Raw genomic sequence first — 10,251 nt, 5'->3', positions numbered from 1 at the left:
AGGGCTTGCATTTCGACCCCCTCTCTATTTCCTCTATCTGCTCTCAGCACACACTGAGGAGGTATCGTGAACTCCTGGCTCACCCCTAACACAACAGTAGCAATGGCCTCCCTTCGTTCTGGCTTCTATATGTAAAACCCCTCCATCCGGCTGCTGGGGGCTGGCAACCGGTCCTCTTTCAAGGCATCCCCCTTGGCTCTCCCTGGGTGACACCAATGCCAATGTCCTCTGAGTCTTTCTCTCCTGATGGAGAGAAATGAGCCAGGCAATAGCCTTGGCTCCCTGGCCCCTTCTCCTTGTGGCCCGCGAACCAGGGATATAGGCAGACCGTGTACTAAGGCTGGAGGGATGCCCGGTCCCAGGAGCTGGCATGGCTCTGGGCTCTGGTGCCAGAGAGATGAATGGAAATGGGAGGAAGGGACGGCGCCAGGAGCCTGGGCTTGGCAGCTCCCTCCGGAGGAGACCTGAGGATGCCCTCCAGTGTCCAGGAGGCTGGTGGCCTGCCAAGGCCGGGCGGACGGGGAGAGGAGAGCGGGCTAGGAGACAGGTGGGAATCTAGGAAAGGGGGGGCGGGGCAGGGGACCCTGTCAGGGCCGTTTGCAGAGGCGGGGACTGACCCACAGGGGTCGCTGCGCCCCTCGCAGTCCCCGCCCGCAGGCTTTGAGAGCCCGGCTATACCACAGCGCGGCTCTCGCAGGGGGTGCGGCGGCCACCGTGGCGCCTGGCGGCGGGCTTTGGAGACAGCAGGGAGCGGCGGAGCGCCAGCCTTCGCCGGCTACTGACTCAAAGTCCGGCGGCGGGGAGGCCGGCGGCGCCAGGGTCTGGGGGACGGTGTGGCCCCAGAGCCTGCCCTGCACACCCCCACGCCCCGTGGTAGGAGCCCGGACCCAAACAAAGGCGGGCGACGAATAAAAGGCGGCGGCGGCGCAGCGAGCTCCCGGTGCGCGCTGGGGAGCGAGACACACAGCTGGGCGAGCACGGTCTGTGCGCTCTGGAGCGGAGCGGGGAAAGCCGGCCTCCTGCAGCTCCGAAGAGCTTCTGCCTGCGACTCCCGCGAGGGGACAAGTCCGCACGGCAGGGTGGCCGCAGCCCTCGGCCCCCTACGGCGCGCCTCCCTCCCGCGCCCGCGGCTCAGCCAGCTCAGCTTGGCCAGCCGAGGTGAGTGCGACGGCCGCTGGGCGCCATCCGGGTCGGGGCATGGGGATGCATTGCTCGGAGGAGGGGGGCAAGCCCTCCGCGCCGCCCCCACCCCGGCCTGCGCGGCTCTGTACGTGAAGTTCTCCCGCTGTCCAGCCAGCCCGGGATGCGGGCCTCGGACCCTCCGGGAAAGCCGGCTGGCGGCGGGCAGAGCCCAGAGCTAGCCCCCCGCGGCCGAGCTCCAGCTCCTTACCAACTCCCCGCGGGGCCCGAGCAGCCTGGGTCTGCACCAGCCTGTTTGATGCCCACAGACGGCGAGGCTTCCGACCTCTCGTCCCCTGCTAGTCCCTGCGGATGGATGACTGATTCCGGAAAAGTTGAGCATCAGTCTGAAGTCGCCCGGGATCAGTCTCTCACCCCAGCTGGAGCTCAGGGAGGGGACTGGAAAAGATTAATGACCTCCTCTCCATCCACTTTCTACCTTAGCGCACTCATGCTCTCGACGGGACCTTCCCGGAGTGCTGGGGCCCAGTTAACTTGGCAACCGGTCCAACCGGGCGCGCGGGAGCTCCGGGGCAGACCGGGTAGGCTCTGGAAGCTGAGCACGAGAGGGTCTTCGGGCCCTGCTGAGAACGCTAGTGAGTGTGGAGATGGGGTGGGCAGCCAGCAGTGGTGGCGCTGAGGGTGTGGGGCAGGTTCTCGGCGCGAGGGGCGCCGACTCCTGGGAGCAACCCCGCCACTGGGAGAACTTTTCCAAACTCCCTGGGGGGCCCGCAGCTGGGCTAGGAAGGCGCCTCCTAGGAGGCGTCCTTTCCTCGGCCCCTCTTTGCTCCACGGTTGGCCCCAGGTTCCTCTTGAGACTGGGCGCAGGTGCCCGCCCGTCCACGCCCGGGGTCAGTTCCGCGGACAGCACCTGGAGGCGGCCTCGGAGACTCACACCCACCGCGCACGTGCCCACGGGCCCAAGAGCACACAGACCCACAGTCCATGCCCACACTGACACAGGTCTACCCGCAAACAATCCAAAGATCCACACGCACGTGAACAAACACAGATCTTCCCACAAGCACCAGCAAGCCGAGCAGTATCTTCACTCAGGTCCTGGTGTCTCTGGACATCTGACTGAGCCTCAGACTTCAGAGCTCACCTCTGGGTGCCCGCAGGGATGCCCAGTGACTCACAGAGCTGCTCAGGCTCCCTCCCTCAGCCTCAGCCCTCCTCCCCGCCCCCCATGCACACACACCCTTTGAGGGAAGCAGCGGGTCACAAAGAAAACCCTCCCCCCACCCCAGTGCAGACTTGGTCAGGAACCAGGATATCTGCCAAATGGAAGGAGTAGCCTGGCCCAGTGGAAGCGGCAAACAGAAACCCAGCCTTACAGGATCTTGGTATTGGGCTCAGAGCCCATTTTTCTCAGCTCACCACCCTCATGCCTGCTCCCCTTTCTTACTTCAGACAAAGCTCCTACAACCAAGGTCCACATCCGTCTCTCTGCATATTCTTTGCTTGCACTTTCTGTCTCTTTGTTTCCCTGCTCGGTTCCCCTCCCCCATGTTTATCTTACACACACACACACACACACACACACACCTTTTGTCTTTCCCAATTCCTCTTTCCCAGCTGCCTGCACTCTCTCCCCAACTTTCCTGCAGCCTGGGTCTGGTCCAGTCGGTCTTTGCTCCGATGCGGCCACAGCTGACCCTGAGGGGCAGCTGACTTCATGCTCCCTGCAGAATCCACGCCCCCATACCTCTCTCTTTGGAAGTCTGACCTTCCTCCCCATGGGGAGCTTCTGCCCCCTTCCCCGGAAAATCTCCACAGCCAGATGACACAGATCCTTCACAGTCTCCCTGAGGGGCCAGGATTCCTCAGTTCTGGAATCGCAGCAAGCCCCTTAAAATCCAGAAACTGAGCTGAGAGAGGAAGAGTCACAGAGTGGTGTAGTGGAAGGAACACTGGCGTGGAAGTGGGGAGGCAGGTCCTAGATTCAGCGTGGCCACAGGCTCCCAGTGTGTCCGTGGGCAAATTCCCTTCTCTGAGCCTTAGGCTTCCCCATCTGTACAAGGACAGGGCTGGTTGAGGTGACCTTCAAGGGTCCCAGTTTGGCCCTAATAATGTGGGACACTGGCTTTCTCCTGAGTCTCTTGAGTGTGGGTGGGATTGAAAATTGTGATTCTAACCCCAGAGTTTATGGTACCTTTCCCCTTCCTCAGAGCACCCACCACCGGTGAAGGCATCCTGTCCCCCGAGCAACGGATGTTCAGATGATTTCCTTTATAGGACCAGAGATGTCAAGTCATTTTCTTGAGGTCACACCACTGAAGTGCCATCTCCACTGGGGCAGGCATTGATTCTACTGTCAGTATATCCTCTGCATGAACCACTGGTTGTGCTGGTGGAAGCTTGGTGAATGAATGAATGAGTGGAAGGGTCAGGACTAAAACCTGGATCCCCTGACCCTCGGAATCTTGGAATTATGTTTTAAGCCCTTTTCTCTGATAGTTTAGACATGTTTCCCTTGTCTCCTCATTTCCCCTTCCACTCACCTGGTCATTCAAAGGCGGATGGAATTGTCTGAGTCCCTTCCCCCCTTAAGACAGACTCTGGGCTGGTTGCAAATGACCACAGAGAAGGGACTAGCTGAGAGCAGCTTTAGAGGCCGTGCCTGGTGGGTAGAGGCTTGGCAGTCAACTCCAAGTCCCGAAGACTCTACCAAGTAGGCTGTCCACGGGCAGCTGGCCAGGATCTGCAGCCGGGTGGGAAGACAGTCATCGCTACCATTTGGCTAAGCAACCACTTCTCACAGCCCCATGAGCTGGGTACTGCAAAAATCACCTCTACAGATGAGCGAAGGGAGATGCTGAAAGATGAGGTGCTTTCCCTGAGGGTAATCAGCCAGCCCGCTCTCAGTCATAAAAATAGGTGCCCCAGGGCTTCCCTGGTGGCGCAGTGGTTGAGAGTCCGCCTGCCGATGCAGGGGACACGGGTTCGTGCCCCAGTCCGGGAAGATCCCACATGCCGCAGAGCGGCTGGGCCCGTGAGCCATGGCCGCTGAGCCTGCGCGTCCGGAGCCTGTGCTCCGCAACGGGAGAGGCCACAACAGTGAGAGGCCCACGTACCGCAAAAAAAAAAAAAAAAAAAAAAGGTGCCCCAAAAGGGTGGTGGTGGCGGCAGCAGTGGTTGCTAATGAGATTATTGGTGTTGATAATGATGTGAGCGTTATGATGCTTGGAAACTCAGTGATTTGCCTCTTTGGTTCCCTTCCCCCTCTTTGAAATTGCTCCCCACCCGAACCTCTTATATTGTTCCCCCACCTATACTTGGAGAAACCGAGAGCTTGGACAATGAGGCAGGGGCGTCTGATCATCTGTCACTCTTAGCCAAGGAAGAGGGCTTGTCATCTGAAAGCTTCCTTCTCTTGCCCGCCCTTCCCACACCTGAGCATGTCTCCGGCCAGAGAAGCCTGGAGCAGCGTCAAAGTCTGTCAAAAAACCCTTGCAAACTGGGTTCCAAATGCAAAGCCCAGGGAAAATAAGTAAAGAGGGCAGTGTTGGCCCGAAATAGAAACATGCACCAACTCACAAATATGCATGTTTTCCAAAAGTTGCATTTCACGGGGAAAACAGCGTAGCTCACGCTCCAGCTGCTCGACTAAGGCCGGAAGCAAGTATGCTGCCAGGACTGGTCCAGGGAAGGTGGAGCCTCCCCCGCGAGCTCACTCCCTGCCTGGCCCTGGGAGACCAGACGGTGCTCCACTCTTCACCAGCTGGAAGGCACACAGGTGGGAGGACTTAGATGATGTGTCTCTGGTAGTCAGAGCTCTTTGGAAATGGGCACCAAACAAGGCTGATGGCCTTGGTTCCTCTGCCTTACAATGGGAGCAGCAGGCTTGTAATGACAATCCTGATCATAATAGCTGCCATTTGTTGAGTACCTACTATGTGCCAGGTACCAAGCATTTACACGTGTAAATGGAAGGGGCCACTTAACCTCGCAACCGTCTCATGGCATATGGATTGTTATCTCCACTTAATATGAGGGGAAACCAAGGTTCGGAGAAGTCAAGAGGTCTGCCCAAGGCCACACAGCTAGGAGGGGCCGAGTTGGGGTCAGATTTTCATCTGAATGAAGTAAGAGCCCCTATTTTGCCCAGTACTCTGCACTGCTTCTGCCATTCATTCATTTATTCAGTACATTTTTTTTTTTTTTTTGTCAAGAAACCCACTTATGTGATGGTTTTCAAAAGAATGTAAATTCATCTGCCGCTGGGCCGGGGGAAAGGGCAGACTTTAGCTCTGGCCATCGCAGGATCAGTACTCCAGGCTTCTGGGCTGGGGCTGGAACTGGGTGTCTTACCTCTGCATCTTGGGCTGTGTCCCCAGCCATGAGAGCCCAGACCTGTCTGCCTGGGGTGGATGGGCTCAGGCGGGAGTCCCGCTGTGAAGCCTGGACTATGAAAAACAGTTTAACTCCATAAGAGGTTAGGGCTGCGAGAGGCCTCTGCAGATGGGGAAGTTACTTCAGAGAGGGCAAGTGAGTTGCCCAGCATCACACAGCATGTTGGTGGCAGAGCCTGAATCTCAGAATCCCAGGCTGGCGTGCCATGTGGCCAGGCTGGCCTCCTGGAGTATGTGGGAAGCGTCCACATGGCCCCAGTGAAGGGGATTGAACGGGTGCAGGCAGTAAACCTAACACTTCCCTTCCAAGCACAGAGGTGAGATGCAGCTGGTTTTCACTGCCAAGCCCTCTCTTCCACATCCCCCCGATATCAAGACTGACCCTGCTGACCTGCCCAGGTCACCCCGTTCCTCACTGTGAACAGCACTAACAGATAGGACATTTGCCATGTGCCAGGCACGGCGCTAAAAGCTTGACGTGGGCTAATTGATGTAATCCCCACAACGACCCTGGAAGGTAAGTGTGCACTTATTCCACTTTGCAATTGAAGGACCCAGTCTGGAGAGGTTGACTCACTTGCCCAAGGCCACACAGCTAGGAAAGAGGCATGTGGAGCCCTGCAGAGCCCCTGCTAGCAGGTTTACTCTGGGGGTGAGAGGGAGAAGGTTTGGAACCAAAGCCAAGGGGACGGAGGAGCCCATGGGCAGCAGCAGGCTATTTATATGACACCTCTAGGCCTCGTCACGCTTGCTGGCATTGGTGCCAGCAGAGGCTGACCCTCTGCCAAAACCTGGAAGGAAGAAGCCCAGCGCAGGGTCCTGGGACCAGCCCCTGGGGGACGTTAGCGAAGCGTAGGGTCTGGGTATGTTTCTCCCTGAACTCAAGGGAAAGAACCCGCTAGGCATGTGGGACTCCCAGCGATGCCCTTAGTCCTGGCATCCTGCTTTCTCTCTTTGCTCCTCCCTCTGAGGGAACTAGACTGGGAATCTGGGCAGTTTGGAAAGGGCCATTGGGTGGAAGATTAGGGTCTTGCTGTATCAGTGAACTTGACCACTGGGAATGAGGAAGTAGTGGTGACAGTGGGAAGGACTGGCTTGGATTTAGATACCAGCAGGTGCCATCCGGGTCTCTTATAGGGGGCACTCCCTGGAACTAGGGAATGCTGTCCTGGGATACGGTGTCCAGAGGCTTAAATCTCCTCTACCAGAAAAAGGCTTCTCCTTAATCCCCCACCCCACGAGTGTCTGCCTGAGCAGCCCCACTGTGTGCCAGGCATGCTGAAGTGGAAAAGCCTCAGCCTCTGTCCTTGTAGAGCTCACCAGAGTCTCCCATCCCTGCCCCAGCACCGCCTACCTGGACCAGAAGTGATGGATGATAAGTAATAGCTCACCCAGGTCCCCCACCGGAAGTAGAAGAGGGACCCAGGTGCCCTCTGGGGAAGGAGAACATGATCCAGGCCAGTGGTCATTTCACAGTGAGAAGGAAATTTCCTGTGGGTGGTGCCTGCAGTACACTTGGGTGCCCTCCCCAGCTTGATGTCTTGGTGGGAGAGGGGGTACGGTAGGGAAGGCTCATCCCCGCCCAGCCATCTGCTTGAGGCATCCAACACACATACCAGCACCTGGACGATGCGTCCTTTGCCAAACCTTGTTAATAGAGGAGACATGACTGCCAGCTGGAAGCCACTCCTGTCATGAAGGAGAATGTGGCGATCTTGTCTCGGAGGAAGGCAGCTTAAATGGGGTCGGAGTTGGAACAGTTGTGGCAAACTGGAGTTCCTGGGGTGTTTGGGGAGAAGTATGTGTTTCACCGCCGCTGTTCCCAGTGTATTGGCCTTTGCACTGTCCTGGAGGATTTCTCGTGCTCTTAGTCAGGAGGGTTCTGCCGGGTGATCACCCCAATGATAACGATGATTATCATAGTGGCCAACGTATTTTGACTGTTTACTCCCTGCTAGGCACTGGGCTTAGGGCTTTATAGGTATTATCTTATTGCATCTTCATACCTGTTCTATGAGAGAGTTACCATTGTTCCATTTTAAAGATGAGAAATGTGAAACACAGACTGAACAGCTTGCCAGTAAGCCACGGAAACAGGACTCAAACCCAGGCAAGCTAGCCTCAGTGCACGATCGTGACCACCATATGATGATCGTGGCTCGTGCTTGGGCCTTTATATCAACTTGATTTGGGTCCTTACAGATGAGTAGGATTGAAGTCAAATGACCTTTTGGATCCTTCAGTAATCTGGGTGATTTGTACATATGGGCTCGGTCTGCGTCCTGGTTGACAGGGTGACGTGGATTGACCATTTGCTCCTTGACTACCAAGCCACCGAACAGATCACTTTTCGGACATCCAGATGTGGGCAACATCTGGCAGACTGGCAGGGCTTTTCTGGCTTTCATCCAGAAGTTTCCCCTTTTCATCCCATGTAGATACAGCTGGGACTTGGCATACCTCTGGACATAATCATATGTGAGAACTTTCTGTTTGAAATATTATTTGCTGGTTTTGTAATATCATCTTGTGACTTCACAGAGGCAGGATGCTGGGTTTGGTTCCTCTCTGCAGTCCAGGCCTGGGAGACATTCAGCTAAGCTAGAGAGAAATCAGGCTTTGATCTCTCCGCAGCCAGAAGGAAAATAACCCCCTTCCCTTCTCCAACCAGAGAAGCTGGGAGGAGGCTGGCTGGTGAAGAGCATTGTAGGTTAGTAGCTGCTGCATGTTCCCTGCAAGGGTTCCTGACTTGGTGACCTGGGCTTCCAGAGGCTTTGAGTGGATGCTCCCAGAGTAACAGAGCCAGAAATTTGTGATAAACAGGGACCAGTCAGCCAAGAGGCACTCTTGGGCATTAATGCTCATGAGAATAGATCTGGGATGTGACGGTTCGTGGAGCCTTACAGAGGAAAGGAGTTCAAGACACCACAAAGTTAAGATACTGATGATTTAACAGAAAGTCCTTATTTTATATAGCAAGCACCAACAAGTGAAGGAACGAAGACGATGAATGAATGAGTGAATGGACGCATAAACGTAGAATTGGTGAATGGGGCCGAGAGACTCTGACAGCCAGGGCCTGGGTTTGGCCACACCTGACCCCAAGTACTGACAAGGCCAAGGATTCTGTTCTTGTCCGCTGGAACACCCTTCAGCTCAGAGTCGGGGAGACAGAGTCTGAATCCTTGAACCTTGCCCTCTCACTGCATATCCCATCCCCACCCCGTTGTGCAGGACCCTCTGGCCACCGGGCTCCTCTGGCTCCTGGCCGTGGAGGGATTGGAACCCAGGAGACTGCAAAGCTGATGGAGGCTGCAGCCCTGGCACCCTGAAAAATCTGCAAAAAATCTTCACCTTCCCAGCTGCTTCCCTAGCCCCAAGCCACCCTGTCTTCTCTGTTATCACACTTCTGTGTCCTGGCTTTTTGAGGACTCCAAATGACAGAACTAGGACATACCTGAAATCTCATTGAGTCTAGCCCTCCCATTTTACAGAAGGGCAAACTGAGGCCCAGGAAGGAAGAACGACTAGCCCAAGGTCATGAGCAGATAGGAGACTGAGCCCTGTCATTGTGGGAGGATTTGAGGGAAGTTCCTATGAGGCCTTGGATAACACTGCATCACAGAGCAGGGTGGGGGTAGGACAGAAGGGGCCCGACATTCTGGAGCCCAGGTGGCTTCATTGGGTCTTTCCTGGCGTCTGAAGCAGGGCCAGGAGCAACAGTTCTGAGTTCCTGGGGCCTTGAATCTCCCAAGCATTTCATGGGAAAGGCGGCAGGGTTGGGGAGGGGTGCTACTTGGGGTCTGTTCTTCCTCTTGGACCCTCTGCTCTAGCAGCTGAGCTCCAGCCCTCTGTTCTGTCTCTGTAGGCAGCTACACTATCATGGAGGGTGGGCTGAGGGCCAGGGTCAGACTCCCCACCCTGCCAGGGGCCTCTGCTGGCCCCGGCTGTGGAAGGGCTCTGAGTGCACCTCCTGGACTGACCCCACCCTCCCTCCCTCCCCACTATACGCACCTGCACTGCCAATCAGCAGGGTAGCCAGGAAGCACTTCCCCCTGCAGGCACAGAAGGTGTGTTTCCACTCGGCCAACCAAGATGATGAAGTTGGATGTCACCCCCTGGTGCTTTTTCTCTCCTCCCTTCCCAGGAGCCAGGGTTGTGCCTGTGGCCAGAATGACTCCTGGGGGCAGAGGCTGGGCGGGGGGATGGGGGGCAACATGTGCGCACACCAGTGGGGATTGGGAAGGCAGACTCTAGCACTGTGAGAGTTTTCCAACACGTGAGAGTCAAATAAAACCTAGTATGATGAGCCGAGTACTGAGCTTATCAGAAGTCAGTTTCAAATAAATCCCTTTACTTCTTTTAGCCTCAGTTTTCTTGCTTGCAAATTGGAAATACTTCCTAAGACTAGAAAACCTATATGAAAATCACCTACAAGCTGTAAGTTGCTGCAGAGATGAAGCATCATTCAGTCCCTCAGGATGAGAGGCTCAAGGACAGGATCAAGGCTATGGCTTAGGGACACGAGAGCCCCAGCAGTCGCCAACATCTCCTTGCTGTGCTGCTTCCATCTGGGGCTGGCCTCCTTGGCCTTCCACAAGCCCAGGCAGCAGGTGCTGGGGGAACCCCAGGTTCTCAGAAGGGGAGATTTGTCCTAAGGCTTCTCACTTTCTTTCTGGGCAGTGAGGCTGGGGATACAGCCCCTTTCTACCGCTCT

General features: G+C 56.2%; 1 protein-coding gene across 1 annotated transcript in view; it reads left to right on the top strand.

The window, feature by feature from the left end:
• Positions 1-1,001: 1,001 nt before the first annotated feature.
• The window catches only part of DISP3 (dispatched RND transporter family member 3), a 50,346-nt gene continuing 41,096 nt past the window's right edge, over positions 1,002-10,251 (top strand). Inside the window, exon 1 of the mRNA XM_081226149.1 lies at positions 1,002-1,158. The gene's annotated coding sequence lies outside the window, so the exon portion shown is untranslated. The remainder of the gene's footprint in view (positions 1,159-10,251) is intronic.

Source organism: Mesoplodon bidens (genome assembly GCF_964165515.1).
Source record: "Mesoplodon bidens genome assembly, chromosome: 2".
Lineage (NCBI taxonomy): Eukaryota > Metazoa > Chordata > Mammalia > Artiodactyla > Ziphiidae > Mesoplodon > Mesoplodon bidens.
Note: the sequence above shows the minus strand (reverse complement) of the source record. Positions and strands in the feature narration are given on the sequence as shown.